A 26,584-nucleotide genomic window follows, 5' to 3' on the forward strand; every position below is an offset into this window, starting at 1 on the left:
ATTAACTACAGTCCATGGACTACATTAAATTTCACACTTTGTGTTACAGATCTGTGGGTTTTGCCAAATGCTTAATGTCATGTATCCACTATTATAGTATCAGACAGAATAGTTTCACTGACCTAAACAGGCCCTTTTCTCCTTCTATTCATCCTTCCCTCCCACCTCCACTCCAACTCTTGGCAACCACTGCTTTTTTTTTTTTTTTTAAACTGTTTCCATAGTTTTGTCTTTTCCAGAGTGTCATGTAGTTGGAATCACAGAGTGTGTAGTCTTTTCAGACTAGCTTCTTTCATTTAGCAATATGCAGTTACGTTTCCTCATCACATTTTGTGGTTTGATACTTCTGCTGGGCCATTTAAAAATATGTAATCTTATTTTATCTACATAATAAACCTGTGAGGTAGCTATGGTAGCTCCCACTTCACAGAATTTCAAAGTGTGCTCTTAACCACTATAATATGAACTAACCCACTATTTCCCTGTAGAAATCGCTTTCCCTTTCAGAAAATGACTGCCCCCCTGTCCACCCCCCCCCACCGAGAAATTCTGAGACTACTGTCCATGATCTCCACTTTAAAATTCATTGGATCACTTAAACTCAGGTAAGATGTGATCTTAAAAATTATCCATGCCAGGGTTCCCATTGTGGCTTAGTGGGTTAGGAACCCGACATACTGTCTGTGAGGATGTGAGTTTGATCCCCGGCCTCACTCAGTGGCTTAAAGATCTGGTGTTGCAGCAAGTTGTGGTGTAAGTCGCAGATGCAGCTCGGATCTGGTATTGCTGTGGCTGTGGAGTTGGCCTGCAGCTAAAGCTCTGATTAGACCCCAAGGCTGGGAACTAACTCATTTAGTTTAAAATTCAGAGAATTATCATGTTTTGGAAGTCTCAAATTAAACCTTGCAAGCATTTATTAAGCTTCTATTATTTTATTGTTCTTCTTTGTAAGATTTTTTTTTTTTTTTTGGTCTTTTTAGGGCCATACCCACAGCATATGGAAGTTCCCAGGCTAGGGGTCAAATCCGAGCTATAGCTGCCAGCCTACACCACAGCCACAGCGATGCAAGATCTAAGCCATATCTGTGACCTACATCCCAGCTCACAGCAACACCGGATCCCCAACCCACTGAGCAAGGCTAGAGATTGAACCTGAGTCCTCATGGATCCTAGTCAGGTTTGTTAACTGCTGAGCCATGATGGGAACTCCCTCTTCTTTGTAAGATTCTTAAACTAGGGTTGCTATATCCTGGACAGCATGAGTGCACACTTTTCTTTGAAATATTAGCACTTCTTCATTGCACGTTTTCTTCCTCTGATCCACCTGCCCTCATCCCCAATGTAAGTATTTCTCTGCTTCTGCAAGGAACCCTTGTCTTTCAACACTAAAAACCACTATTAGATCCCTGTCTGACTTGTCATCATTATATGCCCATTGTAAAATTACATGGTCCTACTATTTCAATGAAGCCTCACAAAAACATGTATACCATCAATTTTTAGTGAACATTTACTGAGCATTTACTGTGTGCCAGGTTCTGTTCTAGGCACTGGCGATATAATGGTGAAGACAACTGAAAAAGTCCCTGCCTTCCAGGAACTTATATTTCAGACTTTCTTGCTTTTCTAAACTTCTTTCAGGCCCATGATACTGTCTTGGACCTTGGATCACAGCCATTTTTGTTCTTAAAATTCAGAACTTTGTGGAAGAAAGTCAGGGACCTGGTTTTAACTACACTAAAGGTTTGTGTTAATTTCAGTTGGGTCATCATTGCAACTCAGTGATGCCTCTCTTTATCCTATATGTACTAGGTGATTTCTGGGTGTAACACACGCCAATAGATTCCCCTCCTTTGCTCTTCAAATTATCTCTACTCACTTCAATCCTTAAATTGCCCTTCTCCATGAATCCTGAAATTTCCCACTCTACAAGCAGTGACCTGAACTCAGACTCAGGGCTGACCCCTCTCTGGGCTTTTCTTTTCTGTAAAATGAAATGATTGGGCCAGATGACACCCTACTTTTCATCCCATTCCATATAATGCTATGGTTCTGTATCCGCTCTCTAACCCAGCAAAGATGGATGCACTAAACACAACATGTACGTTTCCTTCTTTCTGCATCCGAATGTTTTCATACCTCTGTGCATTCTCTTCTAATTTTCTGATTTAGAAAGCATTAATCTTCCTTTCAAGCTGATCATCCCATGGCATCCCAGATAAAAATATTTCATCGCTTCTCAAATGTATTATGTAATGTTCTACCTCTGCTCTTTTATTCATGCCATTCCAGCCACCTGGAGTGAGATCCCTTATCCTCTTCATTGTCTATATTCTGTTCAGTCATAAATTTCTGGCTCAAAGTTTACTTCCTTCATGATGCCTTTCCTGAGTATGCCAGTTTGGAAAGTGATATCTCACCCCTTGAATATTCATCTTGGTAATTAATAATATGCTGCCTTGCCACAGCTTATCAGTTGTTTTAACGACTATTTAAGCATTTTATCAATATTTTACTTTCCACATGCTTTTTTTTTTTTTGCTTTCTAGGGCCACAGGTGTGGCATATGGAAGTTCCCAGGCTAGGGGTTGAATTGGAGCTACAGGTGTCAGCCTACACTACAGCTACAGCAATGCAGGATCCAAGCCATGTCTGTGACTTCTACCATAGCTCATGCAATGCCAGATCCTTAATCCACTGAGCAAGGCCAGGGAGGGAACCTGCATCCTCCTGGATATTGGTAGGGTTTGTTACTGATGTGCCACAGTGGGAACTCCCCCACATGCTTTTATTATTTTGCATGCGTGTGTGTGTGTGTGTGTGCGCATCTGCGATCAGTTGGAGCTGGGCAGCAACTCCCTCTTTTTTTTCATTTTTTTAAAGCTTTACTAAAGTATAGTTGCTTTATAATGTTTTGATAATTTTGGCTGTACACATGATTTCATTCTTAAGGCCACTTAAGAACAGATACAGTCTTTTAGAAAATTTTTTCACTATTGGGACATAGCAGGCACTCAGGAGTTGTAGCTGGTTTGAAACAGCAGGTTTTTGTTTTTCATTTTACCATTCTGAGTGTGGAAAATGTAACTCAAGCTGATTCATCTCTGTGCTTTAGTGACTGATCAGTGTTTACAACCTGAATTAAAGACCTTGGTAACAGACTATATATGAATCTCAAAAGTTATATAAACCCACATTTGCAGTAGTTACACAGTCAATCTGGCAGTGTTTTGTTTCTGACTGTAGAAAATGAACTTTTGTCCTTTAGAAAAAAATCAATTTATCAACCTGCTTTGCTCTTTTCTCAACTCAATGGTTCATTTGGGACTCAAAAACCAAATAAACACATGGAGTGTAATGTACAGTTTGGACTTAACTTTTGCTCAACCTTCACCACTTTGTTTCAAAAATCTGTGCTACTTTAAAAAAAAAAAAAGCAATCGCTGAGACACATGTGTCAAGACAAGCAACACAGACATAATCTAAGAATCAATGGGCTCATCTGGAGAAGCTCTGCCTCCTCAAGTTGTTTCTCTTCTCTCATTGGTGGAATCTAGGGCACAACAGCCTACTAAGAGCAGGCTAACTGGTTATGGCCTGTTTTTCTTTTTCCTCCCCCGTTCAGTCTTTCATCATTATTTTCCTCTATTTATATTTCTCCATTGGCAAAACAGGAGCACAGTTTAATGTTACAAAAATCAACGTCTTTGCGGCCTGTCTTCCACCTTAGGAGCGGTGGAGAGACGTGGGGCGGGTGAGATTGGGGAAGGATAGGGTTTATCTATAGTGGCTTCCCCACTGCAGAAGACCACACACTTAGGGATTTTATGTCTCAGCTCCAAGTCTTACTGCCTCATTTGGACCACTTTATGTTGTTTAAAACCCTATAGCTGTCATAGTTTGATACTCCATTTAAAGAAAAGTGACTGAGAAAACAGGACTTTGGTAACAGCTCTTAAACCACAGCCAATCAGTGGAAAACCAGCACTGGTATTTAGACTAATCTCTAAACCAACCTGAAAAGTTTTCTTAGAAGAAAGAGAAGTGAACATTTGGGATACAATTCCTTTTGTGCCCTTTCTGAGAGTTTGAAATACTTGTCCTTAGCAAACTCCAGGAGAATTCAACTAAAAGACACAGAAGAGAACACATCAAACCACAACGGGCATGTGGTCACTGCTGCTCCTTGGGCCCCTAAAGAAGAGCAAAAATCATCAGAAGGCATGGGAGTGAACCCTACAGCAAAGATGAAAATTCTCCATCAGTCCATGTCCTGGTGGGAAAACAAATGTATAGCTTTGCTTTAAAAAAAAAAAAAAAAAAAAAAAAAAAAGGCATAAATGTGCTTTCTAAATGCATGCCTGATAACAGAGGCTAATTCTGACATGGCCAGAGTAGGATCCTGGCCCCAGTGGAACTATCCGACAATGGGTAGGGCTGCTGAGAAAATGTAAACCCCTATTACCGGAAATAGTCAGGCAGGGTGAAATGGCCATCCATTTAGGGCTACAGTAAAAAGATGTCTTTTGAGATTCTAAGGCTGTGCTGTGCAATATGTTTGTCATTAGTCACATAAGGCAATTTATATTAACATTATTCAAAATTAAATTAGAAATTCAGTTTCTCTGCTTCATCAGGCCCATTTCAAGTGCTTTGTGGCCACATGTGTCTAGTGGTTTCCATGTAAGACAGTGCAGAGAACATTCTCATTACACAAAGTTCTCTTACACAGCCCCACTGTAAGGCCTTCCAACTTCTAATACGAAATGACTGTACCATGTAAAGTAATGTCGTGCAGTTTGGAGACATGAAGGTGTGTAAGACACCATCTCTGTCTTTAAAGACCATACAACTCCCTAAAGAAGATGCAATAAAATGAGGGATATGGTACAGGTCAGCCTCTCAAATCATGGATGTGTTCTTTTGATCTCCTCGTTAGTGATTTCTCTGTTGTCTGCTTGAGGGTCTTTTGGGCCCCCAATCTTGCTGTGAATGAGCACGCTTGCCACTGAGAAAGTGAAATAGGACTTCCCATGGTGGCTCAGAGGATTACGAACCCGACCAGGATTCATGAGAAAGTGAAATAAATGATCAGCGAATACAAAAAAGCTGAGACACCGTCTGAAGAGAGAGCACACTTCAAATCACACAACAAGGCCTTCGAGTGGCTTATATTTGGAACAAAAGACCAGAGGCCATAGGTCTTTACCAATTATAAACCTGGTACAGAGGTCCTCATATTTTACCCAACTGGAGTTTTACTTGCGCATGACCCTCTGGCCTTTCTGGTCTGCTCAGCCATAGAAATATCAGCAACCCATGAGTCTGCTCTTTGTGATTGGTTTTTCAAGGAACAATTCCAACTTAGTGATCAATGACAAGGCACAGAACCTCAGCCAGATCTCTGTTAATACCAGACACGAGTAAGGTGACAGAGTTTAGATGGCAGGATGCAAATCCACGGCTGGGAACAATTCCAAACAGGTCCTGGAGGTACTTCATTACTGGCAGTATTTTTGTACGTGACGGACAAGCTATTTTTGATCAGGGACTAATTATCCTGTAGTGAATTATTCAACTTCCGTTCATCGTGATCATCAAATGCATTTACTGTGTTCTGGAATTATGAAGCAAGTCAGAGACTATCTTCTGGGAGTTTATAATCTAAGATGCAAAGCTTTGAAACCAAACCAAGGGCCATTACCATTATGTCCCTTGGACATAATAGATACACAACTTAAACATATAAATCTGCACAGAAGTTAAATGATAAATTGAGAAGTGCCTAGACTGCTTCCTCCTTCCCTTTGCATGAATCATTTCAATAGCAGTTGCACCCGTTTGCTTGTTTGGGGATTTCTGGACTTTCCTTCAAGGAAGGAACGGCTCATAGTGCAGGCCTGCTTAAGACCAGCATGAGACTATAGGATCACAAACTGTGTACTCACTGATATGAGTTTGTACTGATACCTATATTACTGGAGCTTGGACTTTAATTACTAAGTATGCATCTGTCTTCCCTAGACAACTGTAATCCCCTTGAGGTTATTACTCATTTTTGTACTCAAAGTTCTTAAATATTTTTCCTTATAGTCAGGACTAAGTTCACACGTGTTGAACTGAAATGGATTCGAGGACATTGTCTATTTCTGGGATTTAATTGGTAAACCGATGAAGTTGGCTAAGACATGATAAAAAAAGCCCTGTCTCCAGTTGGGTGCTTAGTAACCTTGGGGATGGTGGTTCACAACGAAGCTCTATTTTAGGTTGTGTAGTTGTGGTTGTTTTCTTCCAATGGAAAAGAAACTTGTCTTAGAAAATACATTCCGGCTTCAGGAAAGGGGGTATTAGGCATGTGGAACTGAGGAGATAGGTTTGTTCGGGGATGTTCAAAGAAAAAGAAGGACAAAGAAGACATGATAAATAAGAAAAGAGAATCAAGGTTGAACTGAAACACCCCAAATTTCCAAGACCTTTGGAGATTTCTTGCCACTCCTCCATCACAATTAGAAAACACTGACACTCAGAGCTGATTTAAATGCTTCCATCGGTCTAAAAAAAAGTGTTGCCTGATTTGACTCTCTAACCATGCTCAGTAATTAGAAACATAAGGCACTGTTCTGGATGTTTTCTTGGGAACCTATCCTCCCGGGCCTGGTGTCGCTACTCATTGGCTACAAGACCTTTATCTTTTCTCACCATCTCTCTGAGGAGCCCCTGCCCAGGTCACAGGAAGAGTGTGAGTTGCCACGGGCATTCCTGGAAACACCGGAGACCTCCGGCACCACCTCAGACTCTAAAATACATGAAGGAAGCTCATTCTGCCTGCCTGTTTCCTTTGCTGAAGCTCTATACGTGTGTATTGCATTTGGAAGGCAGTAGCTCAAGCAGGGTAAGATAAGTGTTTAAACCAAAAGATTCAAAAGAAGGATCTTTGTGATGACCAGCTTGAAATGACATCCTTGTTTGTTTCTGAGAACAAAAAAAGCTATTCCAACAGCTGATTCTAGAGTTCCTCACACTCTTGCTGGGAAACCTGTACTTTGCAAAATGTTGGATTTGAATATGATCTAAGAGGCAGCAGCAGCAACAGCTTTTACTTCTGACAAAATTCACCAAGAAAATGAAAAAATACATTTCCTTGAGTTATCAAGGACTTCAACTCAGCAGTCACCTAGCTTGTCAAATTAAAACATGTGGCAACCACCTGCTGAGCACCTTGAAACAATGATACCTTCTTATTTTTCTACCTGACCTGTAATCTCTCTGGAGCACATTCCCATTTCCCAATTTTTCACACTTAAACAATGCTGTCCACACCATGTATAAAGATGACTAAGCAACTTTGTATTAAGTAACCAAAGCGAGTCCTGCCTGCCAATTTTAGAATAATTAAGTTTCTGCAGTCTAATATAAACAGTTCCAAGAACTACATGCGGCCTACCAAAAGTATATATTACAAGTAGTCAACACGGAGGCCAGCTGGCAGACAGATCAACCTATTAAAGTAGAACTGTTCAGAATTCAGAGTATTATTTTTCTTTTCTCCCATTATTTTTTCTACATCCAACTTTGTTTCTTTGGGAATATTTTGAAGTACACAAGGCAAGAAACTATTGTGGAATTGCGCCTCTTGTAAACGAACGAGCATTTCTCTTGAGAGTCTTTAGAACTCACAAGTCAATCCCATTTCAACCCTGTCTATACAGGCAGCCAAAGCAAAATAGAGCAAATGAATCTACTTCGTTCCTGCTCAGGTGGAAGGGTTCATACTTTGCTTGACCATCAGAAAGGTCTACAGTGACCACGAGACAAGTGCATGAGCACATTAAGACTTACGCCCATCGAACACCTCAAACCTCTTATTTCTGACCATAGATGCTGGTACTGCCTTTATCAGGTAACTTGCTGGATCAAAATTTATTAATACTAAGGCTAAAGTCATAGGTTGAATCCCACTAGGAATGAGTTAACTATTGGAAAGAAAAAAGTTCTCAACTACTGCCATGTGCTACAACATTAATCTTGGCCCACTACATGCAGATGTGGGCTGACACCTTTCAGGCGGGAAAACAGAGATGGTTAGACCAACTTATCCCACCATGACCTTCAAGAGAGTGTGTGGCCAAATGACTGGGACTGTGTCATCACACAAAAGCCCTCTCCACATTCAACTGCATTATGAGCCTTAACATCTTCACTGTGTTTAAACACATATTCAAGAGTGGTCAAGCCTCGACAATCAGCATCACAAAGAAAAACATCAATGAAAACATTCAACAAGTATTTGTGAAGTACCATTCCGCTACTTTGCTTGGAGTGGCAAATAAGCTGTGAATGGAACTAACTGCCCTGCCTTCAGCGTGCTTACAGTCTGATGGAGCAGGCAGACAATAATAAATAAAATACAAACTGAGACAAAGGTTAGGAAGGAAAAATACAAGCTGCTGTGAGAGAGCTATGGGAATAACTAATGGTTTTCTTTGGGCTAAAACAAGACATATTCAGTAGCAGCTTTTTAAGATAAGAATGGTATGAATACACCACAGACATGCATTCACAGCAGGAACATAAATGTGTAAGACCGGAGTTTGTATATATCAGCATCTACTATGTGCCAGACCCCTGCTCTTCTAGGTGCTGATACATCAAACTCTTTCCTGCTTTTCTGTCCTAAAGAAGTAGGTGAAGAGTAAAGCAGCTGGTCAGGTTTGAGGGATGGTGAACTACTCTCATCCTTTCTCTCCCACCTCGGATCCTGTCAGAGGGACCCATCCGATACTGCCTCCTGGAATTTATATGGACACGGGGAATCCACTTAAGATATTAACTTCACGTGGCTGAAGTGCAGGGCATCTTTCTAAAAACCACCCAGCTCAGTGACCTTCTAACAACAGAAGCATGTTTTTCACCCATCCTCAAGCAGAAATTTGCTGATTTAAATGTAGCTGGTTCACTTTGTTTTTTCAAATTTTGGTTCAAGATTCCAAGAAATGAACAGCCCATAATAAATTTATTCCAGTGGCAGCGCATCTCACGATCAGCTCTTCTACTTTGAATACCACAAGCAGACCTTTAATTTGTTGACACACAGCCCCTGGACATTCATGAAAACAAGATGTTCTCTTGCTGCTTTCTAAGTGAAACAGATTTAAATCAAGGTCTCAGCCGAATTTTAAAAACAGCTGTTCCTTAGCAAAAGGGCTGAACTGACCCAGCAATGAGAGGCTGTGTCACTTGAACTTGCGTAGTCTTTGTTAGCAGGATGAGTGATCAAATACGCTTGAAACTGGAAAAAGGAGCAAGTCAAACTTTACTATGGTCTCTATTCAGTGACTGCCCTGTGGGTCTGGGAAGGTTGGGTAGCCGCAACATTTTTTTTTTTTTTTTTTTTTTTTGCTTTTTAGGGCTGCACCCACGGCAGCTGGAGGTTCCCAGGCTAGGGGTCCAGTCAGAGCTGTAGTCACTGGCCTACACCACAGCCACAGCAACACAGGATCCAAGCCACATCTGCAACCTACACCACAACTCACAGCAGTGTCAGATTGTTAAACCACTGAGTGAGGCCAGGGATTGAACCTGCATCTTCAAGGATGCTAGTCAGATTCATTTCCACTGAGCCATGAGGGGGAACTCCAGCTACGACTCTTGGTTTGGGGAATAACCTGATGCCTTGGAGGTTTAAGGACCTAGGATTCGAAGGGGGTTAGTGAGGAAGGATGATCCCCTCCTCCTTTTCCTCTGTCAATCTCAGAGACCCCCCATGGAATGGCTCCCCGTGTACCCAACACCTGACTCCTCTCCGGACTCCACCCTCACATGCAAATACAACTCAGAGCCAGGCCAACTCTTTAGTCCTGCAACAATCCACCTGGTATTTCTATCTCTGTCCCTGTTTCCTCTCTTCTGTAACCTGAAATGCCCTCCACTCCTTCTGCACATCCCATATATTTTTCTAGAGTGTAGCTCAATCCTGTCTTCACTCTAGATTCATCCTCTCTTTCAACTGCTGCAGCATCACTGGCACTGTTCTTTTTGATAGCTGATACTATATGACCTTGCTATTCAAATGTTTTATAACCTCTTTCTCCTGAGCAAGTGTGAAGCTGCTCAGTGTCAGGGCCTGCATCTCCTCTGATATTCCCTCGCAGTGCTGGGTGATTTGCTCTGCCTTTAGAGATGCATGGGAATGGCTGCTGAGTTGAACTTATTGAAAAGCTTTTGGCCTGAAAGTCCAAGTTCCCACAGAGCCACAGCTACGGCCATTCGTGCTGTCTGCCCTGTTTTACCATTTCTGGGCACATTAGAGAATTGTACTTGCTGGCCTCCTTGTTGTCCGCTGGGGCCAAGTGACTCGTTCTGGTTAATGAGTTGTGAACAGAGGTGCCGTGTCACTTCTGGGACAGACCATTCAATCATTGATATGAGACCCTTCAGAGATTTCTTTTCTTTCTCTCTGCCATAGTAACCAACAATATCTCCAGATAGTAGCTGTCTTCTGGGATCCCCAAGTAAGGATGACAATAATGTGGACCAGAGACCCCTGCCTATCCAGAATTAGAGAGAAAGCACGACTGACCAACCTTTGTTGCTTAAGTCACTGAGATTTTGAGCTGTTCTGACCCCAGCATAACCTAGCTGGTCATGACCTAGCCTTGACTGACTCAGTCCGTGACGGAAATGATGTCCCAGCAATAGGCAGCACACATTTCTGCTTCGTGAAGGCACTTATTCAACTTATCTATTTTCTGCTTCTGTTCTGGGACATCTAGAATAGAAATAAAAATGGGTAGTCTGATCAGAACACTGCAGGTAGGGCCTCAGGGAGTGGAAATGGCTCATTGGTCCCAGCTCTCTTTTCCAATGAGCCATAAAACTGCTGTGAACTGAAGGAGTGCTCACACTTTACGTGTTCACTCATTCATACCAGGAATGACAAACTCAAATGCTTTTAAGAACCCAAGAGGTAAATATTTGGGGAGTGGGAGGCCTATGCAGAAATGGAGAAAGCATGCACCCTAAGAGAATTCAAATTCAAAAATTTAAGGAATTCCTGGGCAAAGAAAGCACATTTGCAGGTCATTGTGGGCCTGCTGGTTGGGTTGCTGGTTTGGGATGCCTGATTTACACAGTTATTCCTTGGTGGTAATTACGTGCCAGGCTAGGTAATGTGAGGAGTTACAAGGGTGAAGCTACAAGTAAATTCATATTAGCGTACACTCTAGATGGAGAAGTTTATTTATTTAGCCAATGGTTATCTAGCATGCATTATGTATTCAGCGTAGTTCCAAGAACTTATTATAAATATCAGTTTAAGTCTTAATAACAATTCTCATTGTTTTCATTTTAGATACAAAGATTGAGGCCCAGAGAAGGTGTGGCATTTTCTCAAGGCCAAAGAGCTAGCAAATAGGAGAGCTAGGACGAACATGAAGGCAGCCTGGTCCTAGAGGCTGTCCTTTGAATCACAACACTATGCTGTGTCTCATAAAACCTGTAAATACACAATACAAGGCAGCTTGTGGCAAGACCTTTGATGTTGAAATGACCATGTAATTGCCTGAAGGATCTTTGCTCCTCTGCAAATGCCCCTTACTAGAGACTTCTTCCTATTGGGAGGATTTGGTTTACTTGATGTTAAGGTGAGTCCATATTTGATGTTTATTAATGAATAAAAACAGATCTCTTGTTTATGTTCATTTGGGCTTTGGCAAACTGATTATTTTATTTAAGTGGGGTTCACATTATAAAATAATATGAATTCCTTCCAAAGCCTTATAAAACAAATTACAGTGCTTCACACTTGGACTATTTCTTTGCTTTATTCATTTAATTAGCTTTATACATGAAGTAAAACCATCTCAGTTTATCTGTTTGTGTCAATCACAGGGAAGAACTCAGATTTTGTGGGACCTGAAAATTATTTGGGGGGCCTTTAAGAAACAGAATACAATGTTAACTATAAGAAATTAGGCAGGTGAGTGGCAGAGGCCTGTCCAAGTGAGGGGCTCTGTGTCTTAAGCGCCATTGATTTTATGGTGAATCACTATGGGTCTCTCATCTTTGATTCTCATGAGCATTCCAATAAAAATGCCAAAACACTTACTTTGCTCTTAATTTTCAACTACTTTGATACTATAATTACATCCCTCCTTAAAAAAATTTCTCATGAAAATCAGAATTTAGGAAACAAATAAGGCAAGAGGCAACTACGCATCTTCAAAGCGATTTTCAGAAAAGTAGAATTATAGATATAGCCAGCGCATTGTTGTGTTTTGCCTATAAACCACGTAATTAAGAATGATAGGTGGATGATAGGGTGGAGAGATTTAAAATATTATGATTCTTTACCAAGATGAGGCCAAATGAAAAATAAAAGTATCAGAAATCACAGTTTACGTCAGTGAATACATTACTGGAGTCACCAAATTTTCCACGACACTGAATTTTTTAAAAAGAGTCTGTGTTAGAGGAAAGAGGGAAGGAACCCTAGAATTCCTAACGCAGCCCAGACTTAATAGAGCAGTCGATGGAGAGGTCCCAATTCAATGTATAGCTGAAGAATGAATAAATTCTTTAAGAAGCGACTAATGCGTATGTTTGAGGAAGAAGAGAAAGGACAGATGGTGCTAATAGCGGTCACGAGCCTCCCCCATCAGCCTCAACTTACAACTGCATCTCGTATTTCTAAACCATTAGCCAGCAGTCTGGGGGAGGCAGCAGAGACTCCCCAGAATCTCTCATTATAATAAATGTCTTTATGTTTATAAAGGTTGTTAAGTCTGTAATGGAATCAGATTCACAATCACGTGTATAATATACTTAGGGGAGGAGTTCTTTGAAGAACTTGGAGAAAATGCTTTTAGAAGCGTCCTTTCTTCAGGACCGCCATAGATTTGCATTCGCTCCCTCTCCACATCCTCCGAATTCAATAAACACACTTTCCCCCAAACCCAGGATGCCCCACTCCACGGTATGTCACAAAATAACAGGACTCGATATTAACGCTGGCCTTCTCCATTCCTCTCTAACAAAGTGTTTTCAGCCAAAGTTACTAAACTAGTCAACCTCTCTTTTCCCCTGTCAGAGAAACAGCCAGCATCTTGAAATCACAGCTCATTTGTACCATGTTGGCGTGAATATTCAGACTTCATTTGTCTCCAGCTCTTAAATGCTGGTGTTAGAGTGAATGATAGACATTTTGTTTTGAATTAGCAAAAAGGAAGAGGAGGAAAAAAAAAAACACGAAAAACAACCCAAGTAGTAAGTCTGGCCTTGAAATATCTGTTTCAGGAAATGCAGTTCTGCCTTTTTTCCTCCAGTAAAAGTCAGTTGAAAAAAAAAAATCTAGATTTAATTTGGCATTAAGTTGGACCTGAGATACAGAGAATAGTAGGAAGGAAAATGTCTGTCTTTCTCCCCACCCACCGAGACTGAGCCTTTAAATCCTGTTGGAGGACTGCTGTGTGGACTAATGCAAGATGTTTACAACTGTTTTGTTGAGCATCCCCAAGCAAAGTTTGGAAGTAGTTGAGTCTGTGTCCTTGAACTGGACAAATTCCATCACAGTTAGTTTGATAGTTTTGTTGAAAAGCTAAACAGCCACGTCATTTTTTTTTCTCTTTACTGCATACTCACTCATGCTTTTTGGAACAAAAGGCTGGCAAGGAGTTCTAGACAAGAACTCCTGGCACCACTGTTTGTTTTTCTCCCTGCTATCTGTGCCCCGATCTTGGCCTGCCTACTCTCACACAACCTCTTTCCATCAATAGCCGGGCTAGGCAGGAATGTGTGTTCTGCAGAGGTGCCTCTTAAGGGCCACAAGCCAGGGAAACTCCATCACTAGGCCAAAGTTATAAAATCGGCCTATGATGATGGTGATGCTAGAATGTCCTCTTACCTTTCTTATTATGAAATTTTCCAGAACTGGGAAGACCATGGGGACCCCTGTTCCTTGTGTCCCCTTGGTTCCTAACCCAACGTGGGCCTGTTGTACATGTGCCTCCTCCTTCTCCATGATGAGGACCTGAGAGCAGTGTCCTTGGGTGAGACCCTTGGGGGAGAGTGGATCCAAGACCTTTTCACATGCCAGCCCCATTCCACAGCCACTACCAGAAATCTGTAGAAAAGATGCTTTGTGTAAGAAAGACCCCTTTAGATCCTGCCATAACGAGTGTGTAGGCACACTTGAACTAAACAGGAGACTGAACACTCGGTCAAGGGGGTCCAGGGAGGCTTGTTCTGCAAGTCAAGAAAAGAGGAAAGGGGAAAAAAAAAAAACCCTTCTCTTTCCATTCCATCTGCAGCTTCAACTGACTCCAAAAATACAGGCCCACAGTGGTTATAAAGTCTCCCATTGATGCTGTTCTAACGCAAGGCAAAGCCCGCTAGGTGCTTACAGCTCAAAGCACTTCTTGTACATGCTTATAGGAAAATTATCTTTCTCTCCAAATTCTATAGCTGACTGAAATTAATGAAACACAGTCGGGAGGCACCTCTGCTGGCCACTGGCCACCATTCATTTGGAACACCCCATTTAGGCCATACATGGGTTGCAGAGATGTTTTCTCTTGACTTCAGAATTTCTCCTTTCTCATTTTATATAAATAGAAATTTACATAAAAATCACTGACGCAGGTGTCATCGGCATTTTAGGTAACTAAGTAAAAAAATGGTGGGGGGGGCATCTTTTTTCCTAGTAACTTGAAGAATACCAAGATGAAAGTATGGAGGCAGGTACTTGAAGAAAGCTGGTATCTCACAGTTCATTTTTAAAAAATGGATGGGAGTCTGCAGAGGAGGAAACTTTCAGATTTTTGATGGCCTCTTCTGCTAATAATCAGACAATCCCAAAAAGATGGACTTAGGTTTCTGCTAAAGAAAGAACCAAAGGAGAAATAAAGAAATAAAAAAGCAAGGGAAAGAAATAACATTTTAGAAAATAAAGGAGAAATGAAAGAACTTCCTTTTGTTTGCATCACCCTAAGCAGGAAAAAACTGGGAAATTCAGTATTAGGGTAAAAATGGCTCTATTAGAAATGACCTTTGTTGGTGGAGCTCAGAGAGGAGAAACTTGTTATGGTTGTAATGGCCTGGCCTCTCCAGGCTTCATCAACCCTCATTCTGGCCTGGCCATGAAACATGAAAACATTCCCAAAGCCTCCTTGAGGGCAGAGAAGGTGTGGGAGACTAGCAGAGAGCAATGGACTGAGGAGGGGTTTAGTGCAGAGACGGGATATTCCCCTCAACTGAGTCCTTCAGTGACTCTTTGGACAAAATGATGCTCCATGGCAATGGAGTCCAGCCACCTGATCCTGAAGGGACCTGCCTTCTACCTCTTTGGACATGAAAGAATCGAATTCCAGGCCTTTCATACCATCCAGTCTGATCAGCTCTGAAGGTGATGAAGAAAATTGTCCTAAAGGAAGGTGTCAAGGGATGACACCCCTGGCCATGCAGCTGGGACTCAAACACTCGCTCATGAGTGGAGTTAGCTAGACGAGACCAAAACTGGATAAGCAAGTGCCACAGGAATGGCCTGAGGCATAGCCCCCAAAGGAAGGACAGAAGAAGGAATAAAATAGGACCAAAGGAATAAGTGGAGTGAGAAGGAGACCGACATCCACGTTAGCTAATACACATGTTCTTACAAACCCTCCTTAGAAACAGCACTTAGATTCTCTCTCGGGAAGAAATCCTGTTATATCCCTCCTGTTATATACCAGGACAGATTTCTACATGAAAATTCTGGTGGCTTTTTTTTTTTTTTGTCTTTCTAGGGCTGCACCCATGGCATATGGAGGTTCCCAGGCTAGGGGTCGAATCAGAGCTGTAGCCGCTGGCCTACACCACAGCCACAGCCACAGCAACTCGGGATCCAAGCCATGTCTGTGACCTACACCACAGCTCATGGCAACACCAGATCCTTAACCAACTGAGCAAGGCCAGGGATTGACCCCGCAACCTCATGGATACTAGTCGGGTTCGTTAACCACTGCGCCATGATGGGAACTCCCCTGGTGGCTTTTTTAAACCACTGCTCCTCTCCCTCCACTACCTTTCTGGGTGGCCTCATCCATTGTCATAGTTTTAATTCCTATGTATAGATTACAACTGCGGAAATCTCCAGCTCTATTTCTCAGCTGGGCTTCAGACTTGCATATCCTCTTTTGTAGACACATGCCCTTGGATGTCCCACAGGCCCTTAAACTCAGCAAGTCTCAGTCTAAACTCATTGTCCTTCCCTCTTGGCTCCCAAAACAGGGGTCTCAAGGAAGAAAGACCATATCTGAAACAGGTGCATGCTCTTTACTGTCTCCTAACTCTCAGAGGAACAAGGTTACGTCTCTTATCATCAGTTAATCATATCTTTCTTTCAGTCTTTCTCGCCAGCTTTGACTTATTCCACCACTCAGGGGTCTGGAGACAAGCAGCAAATGAAGAGAAAGTACCACTGATAATCATTTTGGAGGTAGTAAAGCAAGTGAATTGTTGGATCAGAGACTGTTATCTTAGCATTTATTCATCCAGTATTAATTAAATTTAATACTATTAAATGCTTACTATTTACAAAAACGCCTCTTCATGCTGGAAAGATGTAAAAGGTACACGCTTCAATTTCTAAAATTATATAATGTCATAGGGAAATGAGAGATGTATATGAAGGATTACTGCAGGGAAACACACTGTAGGGAAACCAAATATTCCAAGAGTGATGTAAATGAGAAGGGCCTCGAAGAAAGGAGAATCGGAGGGTAGTCTGTAAGCAACAAACTACAATCAGCGCATTAGAAAAAGAATGATGATGGGGTCTTGCAGCCTGAAGTGTGTTCCCCCAACGTTCATATGTTGAAGGCCTAACCTCTAATACCTTAGAATGTATCCGTGTATGGAGATGAGGTCTTTAAAGGGGTGATGAAGTTAAGGTGAAGGCATTAGGATGGGCCTTAGTCCAACACAACTACTGTCCTTCTAAGAAGAGGAAATGCAGGACACACAGAGAGACACGGGCGCCGGCAGCAGGACCCCATGTGAAGACACAGGGAAAAATGGCCACCTGCAAGCCACGGAGAGAGACCTTAGCAGAAACCAAATATGCCAACACCTTGATCTTGAACTTCCACCCTCCAGAGCAATGAGAAAATAAATCTCTGCTCTTTAAGCAATCCAGTCTATGGCATTTTACTATGGCAGCCCTGGCAATACTTTTCTCCCTACTGGTGCCAACCTCAGGAAAAGGGCGAATGAGTGAAGTTTCCTTTAGTTTCTCCAACCTCTACGTTCTGAAATCCCCTCTTCCTGCTGCCCAGGTAGACCTTTTGCTGGGAGAAGGTCTCCCATGCGAGGAGGACTTGCTGAAAGCGAGGGGTACTTGCTTCAAGTGAGGGGTACTTGCTGAAATCACCAGTGTTTGTGCCAAAGTGAGCTCATTCACCCTGAAAGACTGACTTGTCATCTTTTTATTCCCTCAAGTTAGCGGATTTCTTCTTGGGAAGTAGGAACTTATTGATCAGGGACTGTTTTGCTTAAGATATCATATATAGGAAAAACAAAAAATAAAGCAAAATCAGTTTACAAAGCAGGAAAACAATTCCTTCCAAACTTGTTAGGTATACTTGGTAAGTAAACTAAGGAGGGACAGAGCAGAAAACTTGGTTTTACACAATGTATCTTTAGGTGCAAGAATTTAGAAAATGAGACAGAGAAGCTACATAACTTCTAAAATCAGAGTCCCCACCCCTCAACAAAATCACATAAACTCTACTCACGGGTACGCAATCAGATGTCCACTTGTGAACCTCTGGTTGATCACCAATCTTTATGGATTCGGGTGGATGATCTTGAAACGTTTGAATGACACCTGGGATAAAAGGAGGATGGGAACATAAGTGGAATGAATTTTAGGTAATAGAGACTGTATTTTAAAATATTATTTCCTCTTCAAATACTGTTGTAGGTTAGGACCTTAAAGGGGAAATAAGCAGAGACATAAACAGATATTGTGCATTTGCATTTTAAAGAAAAGAAATACAATTATTGCAGAGTCAACCCCTAAATTCTTATGAATAATGGAGAGAAGAAGGTGGAATAGTTGGGACAAAGCAGGGAGTACTACCGACGCCAACAATCAAAGAAAAAGGCATAGTCAGGGGCACTCCCTTCTCTAAGCTGATTCTCAAAACCTTCTAAGCTTCAGATACTCCGAGACTCTTTGGACCCTTTGCTTTGTCCAAAGTCTTCTGTTGATAGTTAGGAATTTGACTAATTGGTAGAAGAGGAGGCTTTGGAGGATTACAAATAACTACAGAAATGTACTATTAGATGATCTAGAGTTAACTCTCTTGCACTGGAGATACAGTGATAAATATTAAATATTAGAAGGACCAAAGAAACAAAAAACTGTGACAGTAAATCACCATCACACCCCTATACCTGCCCCAACATGATGCAACAAGAGATGTTAATGGGTATGAGTACGGGAAATGCAACTCTGGGCTTTAATATTTGCTTTTATAATAACAAGGCTTTAGAACAACTGGGCTCAAGTGGACCTTAAGAGCATATCTTGCTTCCCCCCATCCCCATTTTTTAAACTGGGAATGCATGAAGAAAAAATATCTAGAAATCATGGGAAAAGGTTGTTTGGTTTGGTGTGTTATTTTTGGTCTAGAGTCTGTGTATGTTCATGAATTACCTTGTTAGTGAGACAAAGAAAGGCTTTTGAGAGAAACCATAAAGTGAATGGCAACATGGCTAAAAGTAGAGTTTGTCTTCAGATATTCTCTATTTTCCAATTTAGCATGGATGGGCCAGAAAGCTGACGAAGTTCCCACTCCCCGGTTTTTTTGTTTTTGTTTTTGTTTTTTTTTTTTTTTTTTGTCTTTCTGTCTTTTTAGGGCCACACCCGCAGCATGTGGAGGTTCCCAGGCTAGGGCTCCAATCAGAGCTGTAGCCTCCAGCCTATGCCAGAGCCACAGCAACACAGGATCCGAGCCGCGTCTGCAAACTACACCACAGCTCACGGCAATGCCGGATCCTTAACCCACCGAGCAAGGCCAGCGATCGAACCCACAATCTCATGGTTCCTAGTTGGATTCATTAACCACTGAGCCATGATGGGAGAGCCCACTCCCTGTTTTAAGATTATTCTGGGGAGGAGTTCCCGTTGTGGTGCAGTGGTTAATGAATCCGAATAGGAACCATGAGGTTGTAGGTTCGCTCCCTGGCCTTGCTCAGTGGGCTAAGGATCTGGCATTGCCGTGAGCTGTGATGCAGGTCGAAGAGGCAGCTTGGATCCCGAGTTGCTGTGGCTGTGGTGTAGGCTGGCGGCCACAGCTCCGATTCAACCTCTAGCCTGGGAACCTCCATATGCCACGGTGCAGCCCTAGAAAAGGCAAAAAGACAAAAAAAAAAAAAAAAAAAAAAAAAATTATTCTGGGGAGTTCCCATCATGGCTCAGTGGTAATGAACCAACTAGTATCCATGAGGTTGCGGGTTCCATCCCTGGCCTTGCTCAGTGAGTTAAAGGTCGGACGCTGCCGTGAACTGCGGTATAGGTTGCAGACACAGCTTGGATCCTGATTGCTGTGGCAGTGGTGTAAGCTGGCAGCTACAGCTCCGATTAGACTCACAACCTGGGAACTTCCATAGGCTGTGGGTGCAGCCCTAAAAAGAAAAAAAAAAAAAAAGATAATTCTGTACTGTCAGCTACTTTGTGACTTCAAATAGATGCCTGGGTGAACCATTACTCATTGGATCCTTTAAACTTTTCATATGGTTCTCAACACATATTCCGACTGACCTGGCTCAGAGGCAATTTCTGAAATTCTCTGCAGGCAAAGCTAAGTCTAGACCGGACATGGTAAGGAAGGGAGGACCCGAGATGAAGGAAGAGAGGCCAGGCATTAGGTAGATGAGCCCGTCTCCCACAGTTCCCTTCCCAGCAGTGGCAAACAGCCAGGTGCTATTTATTGCTCCTTTGATTGAACCATCTGCTCAGGCATGTGGGGAAATTTGGGTTTTGTATGAAAGCATTCACTACAGGAGAATCAAGGTGCGATAAAAAGAAAGGAGGGATTTCTCTCCTTTCAATCAGCTTCCTAGCCCTCCGAGACGAGTGATTAAAAAAAAAAAAAAAATCCTCAGGAAACCTCTAACTAAAGCCATTCAGTAGCATGAGAAGCAGAAACTAGCACCTTCCTAGGTGACACAAATGGAAAAATATTGACAGTACATACTTGCAAAAAGTGGTTAAAATTCTTACCGTAAGTGTTTACAGAAAGAAGCCATTTTCCAAAGGGATACCAAGGGGCTGGGTGAAGGGGAGGGTCTCGAATGATAACTTTTTATAACAGGGAGTTACTGCAAAGGCAAAATTAGGGATCCTTTATAAAAAGAAAAACTTTATGGAGTCAATACAAAGAACTAGGTTTTCATTAATTTACAGTTTTGCCTTGGGTGGGCGAATTAGGACCCCTTGCTTTCAACATTAATATTTATATTAAAAAAAATCCCTCCAGGAGTTCCTGCCATGGCTCAGCAAAAACGAATCTGATTAGCATCCATGAGGACTCAGGTTTGATCCCTGGCCTCACTCAGTGGGTTAAGGATCTGGCATTGCCATGAGCTGTGGTCTATGTCACAGTCGCAGCTCAGATCTGGTTTGGTTGTGGCTGTGGTGTAGGCTGGCAGCTGCAGCTCTGATTGGACCCCTAGCCTGGGAACTTCCATATGCCTTGGGTGTGGCCTTAAAAAGCAAAAAAAAAAAAAAAAAAAAAATCCCTCCATGGCTCCTTTTTAATATGCTCTGCTCTCATCATGGAGCTGCTAATAAGTACTGTGTATTAAGAGCTTTTTGTGCTAGGCCCTGTGCGAAGCTCCTTGCACGCATCTACTTCAGGTATCACTTCAGGTATACACGTTCTTAACCTAGGAGAACCAGTGAGAAGTTTGTTGTGTTTAAGACATGTGACAGGAGTTCCCATCGTGAAGCAGTGGTTAACGAATCTGACTAGGAACCATGAGGTTTCAGGTTCGATCCCTGGCCTTGCTCAGTGGGTTAAGGATTCGGCGTTGCCATGAGCTGTGGTGTAGGTCACAGACATGGCTCAGATCCTGCGTTGCTGTGGCTCTGGCAGCTACAGCTCCGATTCGACCCCTAGCCTGGGAACCTCCATATGCCATGGGAGCAGCCCCAGAAAAGACAAAAAGACAGGAAAAAAAAATGTGACAAAATTCCCCCAGTTAGTAATTAGTGATGCCTGTATTCAAACCCAGGGGCTCAGCCAGCCTGATGGGTGTGTGAGAAGGATACAATTCACTTACTCACTGAGGGAGGACTCTGAGCCAAGAGGGGACACACAGTGACAAGCAAGGACTCTGCTTCCATGGAGTTTACACTCCGGGACCATTTCCAATAGTAAGTAAATAACAGAGCATGATGGGATAGAAGGCCACTCACTGGATGTTGGATGGGGAGGGGCAGTCTCTCCGAAGAAGAGCTATCTAGGCTGAAAATATATTTCTAGGGAGGAGTCACTCACATAAAGAGTGTTCTTGGAGGAGCTACTGAGAATCCTGGTGTGAGACAGAGGGTTTTATGAGATGGTTGTGTGCTCTGGGATGATAACGCTCTTCCAAGCTGTTTGGTCCACATGGATTCAGTCTTCTCCGTCTATTAGCAGAGCACCCAATCTTTCAAGATGGGCTGAACAAAGAAACTTACCAAAAAAAAATGATTCTCAGAATACCACCTTTGCTGGGAAGCACGAGAGTGATGGGAGTGCTGGCAACCTGTCCCCTCCTAAAAGGAGAGTGCCAGTGGTGCATCTGGTCACCTGTGCACCCAGTACCCAGAACAACAGAGGCATCCTTGTACCCCTGTTCACTTAAATGTGAAGAAAGCTGCTTTCTGTAGGTTTACATGAGCTCCTTTCAGTCTTGTGCCTTGGAGGATAAGGCAGAATGTTTCTTAATAATAGAAAAATGAAAAAGCTACAGGATATAATCCTTGGAATGGGAAAGGAATGGTAAGAAGCTATTTCAGTCTTAGTTGGCAGGAAGTCACATAATTTGTGGGGATGGAAATTAAAATAAAATACTTAAAAATAGATCTATGGGTTTTAGTCAAAATGAGCCAGTAACAATAAAACATTAATAATCGTCTCTCGTGAGTTGTCTCTGTTTTACATTTATACTTGAAGAAGGGAGCTAGGAGTATTTTCAGAGGGAAGAAATATGTGATCTCAGGGAATTTGGGTCACTTAAGTAAATACTAATGAGTGAATTGACCTTGTCCAAGTCATTTAAGCACTCCTGGCCCTGCAGTCCTTTCATCCATAACATGAAGCATTTGGAATAGATTTTTTTTAAGATCCCTCCAACTCGGATGGTTTATGTGTAATTCTATGATCTTTTAAGGAAAAAAAAATGTATTGTGTATTTCTCAGTATCTGCCAAAGACCTTGTAATAGCTGTGAATAAAACAAGTTCGATCAAGTTCACACTTTTTAGCAGCTAACAGGGCGCCCAGAGAAGGGTATTGTTTTTCAGGGACCACCTACCCCACCCCTTCTCCATTATTTCTAAGAGATTAACCAACTCTAACCCACTGAGCTAAGCAGCCATCTATTATTTCTAAGAGAAGAGTGTATTTTATAGCTCTGACAGAAATTATAACATATTGCATAATTTTTGTTTTGTTTTGTCTTTTTTTTTAGGGCTGCACCCATGGCATATGGAAATTCCCAGGCTAGGGGTTGAATTGGAGCTGTAGCCATTGGTCTACACCACAGCCACAGCAATGCCAGATCCAAGCCATGTCTGCAGCCTACGTCAGAGCTCAAAGCAACACTGGATCTTTAACCTAAAGAGCAAGGCCAGGGATCAAACCCGTGTCCTCATGGATACTAGTTGGGTTCATTACTGCTAAGCCACAATGGGAACTCCCATATCACATAATATTATCTATTCCTTCTCAAAGTAAGGAGACAGATTCAGATTCACTATCCCATAGTTAATAAGTAGCAGTGTTGAAACTACAGCCCAGATTTGTTTGACCCCAAAGCTCTTTCCATGACTGAATACTTAGGGTAGAAAAGACAGGACCATATAAGAGAACAAGAAACCAAGCAGAATGTTCTGAAAAGCACAGCAGGGTCTTCAGTAGCTTCATGGAGCGAAGTAGGAAAACCCAACATTCAAGAAGGAAGAAGCATTTTAGAGCTGACATATCTGTATCTCGATTCTGATGGTTATTACACACTTGCGTATTTGTTAAAACTTAAAGAACTGTACACTGAAAGAGTAGATTTACTGTATATAAATTACACTTTGAAAAAAAGTGCAGAGTGAAAAAAAAGAAGGAAGGGTCTTGGGATAACAAGTTCAGGTAGACCTTTGGAGAGTTCATCGGTGGAGAAGGGGCGAACTAGAGGTTGACGGAGTCATGTAAAATGGAAGATGATTTTTAAATCATCTCAGCCAGAATGCAACTAAAGCAAACTTCCCCAATTCTATCAAACTACCAAAAGAAAGGGTAGCTCAATCTGGAAGAAACTTGAAAAGATCGACAATTCCAAGTTTTGATGAGCAGCTAGAACTCTCATGCACTGCTGTGGGAATGTAAACTGGCAAAATATTTGGCACTATCTGCTAAATCTAGATATTTGTATATCCTGTGCCCAGAAATCGTACTCTTAAGTATATACACAACAACGATCCATGCATATATTCACCCGAGGACAGGAACTAAGAGGCTTATTATTATAACAGCCGCAAGCTGGAAATCACCTGTCAATAGCTAAATATGTAACCTGTAGTCGGCAAACAATGAAACACTGTTCTGCAAATTCGAATGACCTAAGTCTCACTCAGGCAATGACTCTCAGAAATGTAATTTTAAACAACAGAAGTCGGACACATACAAAAAAGTTCCACAGGATTCCATTAATATAAAATTCAAAGCTAGGCACAACTAGTGTTTGGGGGTAGCCATCAGAAGGAATGACGGTTATCCTGCGGCAATGGTGGGGGTGGGGAGGCGTGACTGTGGAAAGGGTGCTCTTGGGGTGCTAAGTAATGTTTCGTTTCTTGATCTGGGTGCTGACTACATCATTGTGGTCATTTTGTGAAAATTCATCATGCTATGCAATTATAATCTGTGCACTTTTTCTGTATACATTACACATCAATAAAAAGGTTATTTTAGTCACATGTGACTCGGAAAAGATGAAGCCTCCGTCTGGAAAGATGACAACCAAAAGGAATTTATGAGCTCAAAACATATAAAATCATGAAAATTCAATATCCCTAGTCATATATTACACTAGTAGGAAAATAAAATCAGAAGAAGAAAGACAAACAATGAGAGAACACAAAAAGGTAATACCCATCAATGTATCCACAGGAGGAAAACTGTCGTGGGGAAGGCTGGGATCAATTTGGCCAGTTATTTCTAAATTAAAAGTCAACACTGGATTATTTACCAATGACTTAGTGAACTTTTCATATATATATTTTGGCTTACTGTATCTTAGAAGGGAAATATTGAATGTTTTTGCAAGTGGCCCGTACCAAAGCAATTCAAATACAGGGACTACTGATCATCGTAGGATGTCGTGAAACCTCACAGTGCATTCAGGCCCTCGCTTACTAACCACAGGTCCTCCTCGTCACTCTCAACCACTGCTCTTCCCAAATCTAGCTCCAGTGCCTCCATGTGCATCAAGTCCTCGCTCGGTTTTGTCTTTACTTGTTGCAACTGTATGTTTCCACTTAAGTGTTTGCCTGTGTATCCTGAGTAACATTTGTGTATAGCATGCTTGTGTTTCAGTGTAAATTTTTATGTCTGTGGGAGAATCTCTTGATTTTCAGAGGATATAGTTTTCATATTACTATGGAATTAGGCACAGTGGGTATGCACATCTCCTTGTATAAATTAGTAGATAAGAGGGACAAGGTGTATTAATATGATACTATGTTAGAAATTTAGCTACCAACCAGACTGCATAAAGTGAAGGATTAAAGAAATTGTTCTTATAACTCAAGAAAAAAAATCAATTATTCAATGAAAGCAAGAATGCTTTTGGCATTCGGCAACAAACAGATTCACAGTTCGTTAAAACTTTACACTATTCAGTTGGGTTGGACCTAGGTCTTTCCTTTGAAAGCAGCATGGAATTGTGGAAGAAGACAGGCTGTGTGGTTATAATAGGTGGCCAGGACTAGCAAAGGTAGCCAAGGAAATTTTTTTGAATTCCCCTGCAAATTTCATGGAAATCCATGGATATAGGTTAGATTTTTGTTCTCAGAGGAGCCAATTTTGTACAAATATGAAGATGGAAAAAAAAATTCTATTAGAACTGAGCGAGATCACATAATAGTACAAAAGAAGGGCTTTGATGTCTTAAAACGGTGCCTATTTGCTGCAGCCTTTGTTATTTTTTCTTGGACAATTTTTGAATTAAGAATAATCCATGAAACTATTTGCGCTGGCCAAGATTTTTCAATTGTTGATAGAAGAATGATACTGAATTTTGTGAGGAAGGGTGAAGGTCAGCGAAGCAATAAGAATGTGTCCATGGCAGGGTGAGGGTCAGATGTTTGTTTTTAAATGTTAGGGAAAGTTCTCTACTTGTCTGAAGCAAGTAGGAAAGTGAAAGTAATTTATGGTTATTATGAAATTTCTGTACTTCTCATGGGAAAGTAGCTGACGTCAGGGTTTGATAAGCTTCCTGTGGCTACAAACATACGGAACATTGATTCCTAAGAAAAATGCAATCTTTCTCTTCACAGAATCATGATGTACCTGCACCTGGACTTTGGTTTAATTGCCACACATCAGGCAAAACCTAATGTAGTGTTTTTAAAGCCCAAAAATTGTGGCGAGGCAGGGGCAACTGTTCCTGTCATCACCACCACCACCGTTATCATGATCAACAAGCACTGATGTATGTTCATATGACCTTGTAAGGCATTATGTTAAATGCTTGCGTCCCAAGGAGTGATAATAAATGGTACACTTCATTTTTATGCATATTAAAGCTTCCAAAGGATACAGTCTTCCTGGCACACTTCTGCCTATACAGTTATGTATGGGTCCTTTATTTTTTTATTGAGTGTATATTAGTAGTAGTAGTAGTAGTATTTTGTCTTTTTAGGGCCATATCTGAAATAGAGGGAAGTTCCTGGGCTAGGGGTAGAACTGGAGCCGGAGCTGCCAGCCTATGCCACAGCCACAGCAATGCAGGATCCTTAACCCACTGAGCAAGGCTGGGGATCAAACACGTGTCCTCATGGAGCCATGATGGGAATTCCAAGTGTGTATTATTTACCAGTCATTATTTTATTTTCAAATAACAGTGTTAAGATGTAGTTCATATACCACACAATTTAAATGGTTCACTCGTTTTTCAGTATATTCAGAGTTGTGCAATCATTACCATCTTAGAACATTTTCCATCAACCCCTAAACCCCCTAGACCCTTTAGCCACCCCCCAAACTGCAATTTCTCCTATAACTCTCAGCCCTAAACTACCTAATATATAGTTTGTTTATATAGAGTTCCCCATTTTGGACATTTCA

General features: G+C 41.6%; 1 protein-coding gene across 16 annotated transcripts in view; it reads right to left on the reverse strand.

The window, feature by feature from the left end:
• Window positions 1–26,584, reverse strand: part of CALD1 (caldesmon 1) — a 287,937-nt gene that overhangs the window by 101,364 nt on the left and 159,989 nt on the right. For all 16 annotated transcript variants that reach the window (XM_085005401.1, XM_021079167.2, XM_085005410.1 and 13 more), the window contains one exon: window positions 17,769–17,860. The gene's annotated coding sequence lies outside the window, so the exon portion shown is untranslated. The remainder of the gene's footprint in view (window positions 1–17,768; window positions 17,861–26,584) is intronic.

The sequence above is a fragment of the Sus scrofa genome, chromosome 18 (assembly GCF_054392235.1).
Source record: "Sus scrofa isolate SSC_HxYL_T2T_F1_AM1 chromosome 18, Sscrofa_HxYL_maternal_Yorkshire_Landrace_v2.0, whole genome shotgun sequence".
In the NCBI taxonomy this organism is placed as follows: Eukaryota; Metazoa; Chordata; class Mammalia; order Artiodactyla; family Suidae; genus Sus; species Sus scrofa.